This window comes from Zalophus californianus, chromosome 2 (assembly GCF_009762305.2).
Source record: "Zalophus californianus isolate mZalCal1 chromosome 2, mZalCal1.pri.v2, whole genome shotgun sequence".
Classification (NCBI taxonomy): Eukaryota; Metazoa; Chordata; class Mammalia; order Carnivora; family Otariidae; genus Zalophus; species Zalophus californianus.
In genome coordinates, this window is record NC_045596.1 from 38,746,096 (window position 1) to 38,752,095 (window position 6,000).

The 6,000-nt window shown below is 37.8% G+C and overlaps 1 protein-coding gene across 11 annotated transcripts in view; it reads right to left on the minus strand.

Annotated features, from left to right (window-relative positions):
• Positions 1-5,345, minus strand: part of LOC113925088 (cytochrome c oxidase subunit 7B2, mitochondrial) — a 147,699-nt gene extending 142,354 nt beyond the window's left edge. For all 11 annotated transcript variants that reach the window (XM_027599621.1, XM_027599611.1, XM_027599610.1 and 8 more), the window contains exon 1: positions 5,230-5,345. The gene's annotated coding sequence lies outside the window, so the exon portion shown is untranslated. The remainder of the gene's footprint in view (positions 1-5,229) is intronic.
• Positions 5,346-6,000: the final 655 nt, after the last annotated feature.

Consider the following 6,000-nt stretch of genomic DNA (forward strand, 5'->3'; position numbering starts at 1 on the left):
GAGAAAATGGAAACCTAAGGGAATTTCAAGAGGCATGTGTGTATATGTGATATATGTACATAAATGTATGTGGGGGGGGTACTCTTTTACCAAGGAAGGTAAATAATTTGTGAGCTAAACAGCCTTCTATGAGGAAAATGCAGACTCCTCTCTGTAGATTTCAAGGCTCATGACAAACAACATCCAACCTAAATTTTAGCCACAAATTCATTTCACAAGTGAAATAAATAAGTATAACAGTAATTTCCATTTTATTCTTTCTGCAACATGGACACAGGCATTTTTTAATATCTTAAAATAATAAGCATAATTATTATTACAATGAGGATCATTTGTGGAGTATTTGCTATGCCCCAGGCATAGTATTAATATCTTTATTCAGCAGAAACGATAAAAATGATATCATCTATGTGTAGGAAAATAAAACATTCTTGGATTTTTCATTGTTCCTATCAAAAGTCCAAGCCTCCTGCAACATGAAAATGTATTTAAAGTTAGAGAACCTTTTCATTTCTCCTAGAAAATATTTTCATATATTACAGGATTAAATCTGTAGCCATTTCTTCCCCAAATTAGAGTGCTAACTGCTCTGATCCAAAAGGATAAGAAAACTTATCTTCCCCAAAGACAAAAGGTTACATTCTGGGACAGGTACCTAGGTACTGGGTAAAAAGTGCTGGGCAGACTATTTCTAGGTATTTACAGTTCATGAAGGGATGAGACCCAGGACCTGGAGACATCTCTAGGTGTGAGACACACAGAGCTATCTGAATTCTGGGGAGATCTTACTTACAGACCAAAGTGTTATAGTTAGGAATCAGGTCCATAATGTTTCCAGTTTCAGAAAGGGAGAAAGATAGCTGCCTCCTTACCGCATAATAAGCAGGGAAAAATTGTTTTTTCATGTTCTTCACCTATGGAGAGTTTGGCTACTTGAGGAGAACAACTGATCTAGCTCTTATCATGTCACCAGAAAGGTAAAGCTGGAGGCAGGGGTGGTGGTGTTTTTATTATTAAAGAAAATCTGTCAGTGATACAAAGGGCCTCCTGTATGAATTCACAATAAAATAAAAATGAAGATCTCTAACAAATAAAACACTAAAAGCTCCCTAGAAAATGGGCAAAGAACATGAAAGCCAATCCACACAAAAAGAAATTCAAATGGCCCTTCAACAAATGAAAAGATAGCCAATTCATTCATATTTTATCATGAAATAATAAACAAAAATTAACACTGAAAAAACATTTTTCACCTATCAGACTAGCAAAAACCTAAACATTTCTGTTGATGAGGCTACAATGAAGCAGAATGACAAATGGTAAGAGTCTTATGGAATTTGGCAATATATAAACAATACTACATACACACTCATATTTGATTTGGCAGTTCAACTTCTAAGAATTTATACTACAGGGACACCTGCCAAGAATGACAAGTATATATGTTTATTACCACCACTATTTGTAATTGCAGAAAAATGGAAGTCACCCAAGTGTCCACTAACAGGAGACTGTTTAAGTAAACTGTGACACATTCACATAACACTATTAATACTATGCAGCTGTCAAAAAGAATGAGAAGCTCTCTATATACTGATATGAAAATATGTCCAGAATATGCAGTTAAGTGAAAAAAAAAAACAAGGTGCACTGTATAAAGTTTGTTTTCTTTTGTAGATAAAGGGAAAAAATTAAGAAAATTATTCATATTTGAATTCATTTGCATTTTAAAAAATTACACAAGAGGCATATACAGTATAGGACCTACTAAATCATTTACCTAGCTAGCCTAACTTGAGCCAGACTGCCTGGGTCTGGTCTCTGCCATTTACAAATCAATTAACCTCTTTGGGCCTATCTATAAAATGGGAATTATAGGAATTCTTACATAATAGGGCTGACACCAAAAATAAATGGGTTAACACTTGCAAAATACATAGGACAGTACTGGGCACTTAATAAGTATTATAGAGGTGTTTGTTAAACAACTAAGTAAAATGTGGAGTAGATAGAAGATTTGTCAATGTATAGTTTTTTTATATCATTTTAGTTTTTAAACGGTTTTTGAGTTTTGGATATATGGTTCAAAAACAGTAAATGAATATATAAACTTAAGAAAACTGGCCCTGCCCCATGAAGTGTAAATATAAGCCATTCTCAGAGCTTAGATTATTCCCCAAACACTCTGTTCTTAGAAACCAGAATTGAATGGCATCTAAAGGAATAAGGGACCTGGAAATATTTTTAGTTTCAACTTCACTGGGATGCTTGTCAGTTTGTGTGAGTAGCAGACTCCAGAAAACTTCTATTAAAACATTAATTCTGACACTACAGATTCATCATATCTAGGAACAAAATGCACTTAGCATACTGCTGTTTCTCACAGAATGACACTTGAGACATTCCTGCCTTCCAGAAAAGTTTAAAAGCTTGCAACCAGAATCACCAAATTTTATTTGCAGTCCAATATTTTCCTCTGCAACGTATTTTAAAAACCTCTTCATCTCCATTCCCTCCTTTAACCCCCAGTTTCTGGCACTCTGGTACTGCTGGAAGTGGACTCTGTCTTACGAAACAGGGGCTACTATCTTCAGGAAGCAGATATTTTCAATCCTATACCACAAGTGGCTCTTTCCACCATCTCTTGTTATGGAATTGCAAAGCTAGTGAAGCCTGCCTCTTAAGAGAGAGTTTCTCGCTTATCCCATTTGTTTCGGCTGGCAAATCACTCTCAACCGATTCCTGAACTGAAGCTGCAATGATGTTTCTGAAGCCTGAGTCCCTAGAGGCCCAATAAGAACCAATACCTTTTCATGTGCTCCTCTAGGCACTGTCTTTCATCATTGAATTGTTCAGACCTTGAATAGCATTTTTTTCTGCTACATATTTTTCTGCAGCAATGAAATCTGCCTCTAGTTTTTATTTCCTTCTATGCTCTTCTATACTTTTCAGAAAGTTTTCATTTTTTAACTATTTACTCTGTTTAGAAAGTTAAGTTTCTAACTGCTTAACCCGCTATTAATTTGGTCTCTTCTCCAAAACATGTAGGATTGTTGCTGATTGCTAGAAATGAGTACTTGCCTTCCTTTTTATCTCTTTTAGACATTAGGTTTTTTTCCTAAAATAATCCTCTATTTCTTAAATTCCAGAATCATCTCCATCAACAGTAACGAAATCACTCAATTCTGAGTTTACTAAAGCATCTACTCTTTAAAAAAAAAAAGTTCTTTTTCTCCTCCATTCCCCTGGGATGCGTAATTCCACACAGGAACTTTTCTCCCATCAGACTAGTATTAAGCCCATCCAAGCTTGGACCTAAGTTATCCTCTTGCCTGGCTCTTTTCAATATGCCCCATCTTGCCGAATCTTGAGTCCTAATTCTTGGGCATGCTCCCTCTAAGCACAAACTATACTTCTATAAAAACCTACAATTACTGTATTACCTTAAAAATCACCTAATGAGGGGCTCCTGGGTGGCTCAGTCTGTTAAGCACCCAACTCCTGACTTCAGCTCAGGTAATGACCTCAGGGTCATGGAATCAAGCCGCCTCGCAGGCTCCATGCTCAGCCGAGAGTCTGCTTGCGGATTCTACCCCTCTCCCTCGGCCCCTATCCCCTCACACCCTGACTGGCTTGCAAGCACTCTCTCTCTAAAATAAATAAATCTTTTTAAAAAATCACCTAATGATACTTTGTGTATTCTACAGGTCTTCTTAGTCTTTCCCAATCTCTAAGATGCTGTTCTAATGCCTTTTATAACCCCCCTTATCTGTGACCTCTCAATAGTTTCCTGTTTCCTGACTCTTTCTGAAGGAATTATTCCATTTGATATCCTGCCTCTTTCTCTTTTTGATTACTTTTACACCTAGGCCCTTATTTCAGTCTAATAACTGAACACCTTTCCCTTTTCCAGTACTCTGTTGAAGAGAATTTAGATCCCTTTATATCTCCATTTCCCTTTCACAGATGTCTACTTGAACTTCAAATTATTTTCTGTCACCTTTGTCACGTTCGTCCCCTAGTTTCTCTAGTTTCTAAAAAAAAAAAAAAAAAGTTTTATTTTCCTCCAGCAAATTGTTTTCTTCTGTTTCCATTCTTCCATAACTCTATATTAACCTGAAGCACAAGTTTTAAACTACCGTAACACCTTAAACTCCAAAGCAAGATGAATTATTAGAGCCAAAGCATTCCAAGAACAAGCCCTTTTTTGTCTGCTTTCTAAGCCACTGTTTTTGCAATATTTTATTAAGTTGTTTTTCATCCCCAATTTAAGGAGAAGGTATACGCTCTTTACAGAAAGGGCCCCAATTCTTTAATTTGATAGCCATCAACCTCCTACTCTGAGTTTGAATCTCAGCAATCAAAAGTCATTGACAATATGGAATTATCAAATTCAGAGCCACCCGCAATCAAAAGGTAAGAGCAACTTTTAAACCTACAGACAAGTCATATGACCCCTAGATTTGTCCTTCCAACATTCCTTCCCTTGACTCTGAAAGGGGGTCAAAACAACCTAAGAGTGGATCATAATCTGAGAAGACTTTCTACGCCACCAGCCGAGGCCTGGCACTAAATACTTCCAGCAGGCACGGCTGGATATAGTAGGAACACCGACACCTAAAAAAGGCTGGTACATGAAAACACTTGCTTTATAACCTAAACTTTGTCTCAGACAAGGCTACGTAGAAAAAAATTACGTATTCAGAGTTTAAGGTCAAGCAGTAGGAACTGTCTTACTAGGATGCTTTAGTGAGGATGTCTCATCACTCCCAGTCAAATTTTGCTTCCTGAGTCCCTCAAAGGCTTGCCTGCCTTTGCTTACTGCCGAAAGCATGGTGTTTACTTTTATAAAGCCAGCCACTCTCCCGTGGAAAAACTGCCATAAACTGTTAACAATCCACTACCACCGAAAATACGTGGTTAGTGCCTCGTCCAATATCATCAAAGTTTAACACCTCCCACTTTAGCCATGCCAGAAGCATGCCCGAAGCTTTCTCCACACCCTACAACACAGAATTCCTTTTTCATTTTCTCTTTACTCCCACTCTATATCCTGGATGTTGGGGTGCGAGGAGATTCCGATTCGTAATGTCTCTTTTACCCTGAGAGAACTAAGAGCAAAGCGGCAGGGAAACCAAAATATTCCTTTATAACTGCTAAATAATATACTGAAGACCAAGCCTTATATGTTGCAGCTTTACCGACTCTGAACCCCAGCCTTAGACTTACCAACGACGCCACAGACGGCACCGACGCCACAGCACGCACGCAAGATGGCGCAGAGGTAAATCACCTAACAACAGTACAGCCCGGAGGGGCGGAGCTAAGAGGGTACTTCCTCTGAGCCCCTCCTCCCTAAGAGAAAAGGAAAGGGCGGGTCACAAAGCTAATGCCCGCTTTCCAAATTGACCAATCAGATCACTGATTGCCACCACCACCACAGGAAGAGACAGAATTATTAGGCGTGTTGTTCTTATATATGTCCCTCCATAGTGGAGGAAACTGCTTTGGGAATTAAGTGTTCCCGCTCCTCAATGTCATCCAATCTTTCATGTAGAGACCTTTAACTTCCGTGTCACAGTAATCTTTTGGCAAGCTCACTGGCTCTTTCAGTTACATCTTCATTCCCAGTTGGTCACAAGGGAACTTGGGAGTTGCCTGTAACCGCAAATCGAGCTACAAGTCTTTTGTAGTGTATCTCACCCCTAAACATGCCAACCATGTGTGGACAATATCTTATATGGTAACCGTATAAGATATTGTCCAAACCAGGCCACTTTAAAATAAAAGAATATAAAATTAATTACGATTATAAACTTTATATTGGTGGACTTATAAAAAGTATAATTCAAAATTCATTTCATAAAGTGAGATTACTTCTAAAAATTAAAATAACTGCATTCAAGCAAAAACTAAAAATGTCTTTATGTTGATAATATGAACACTAAAAATAACGGAATGGTAATTCGTGGCACATATTAATGTATTTTAGAGTTTCAG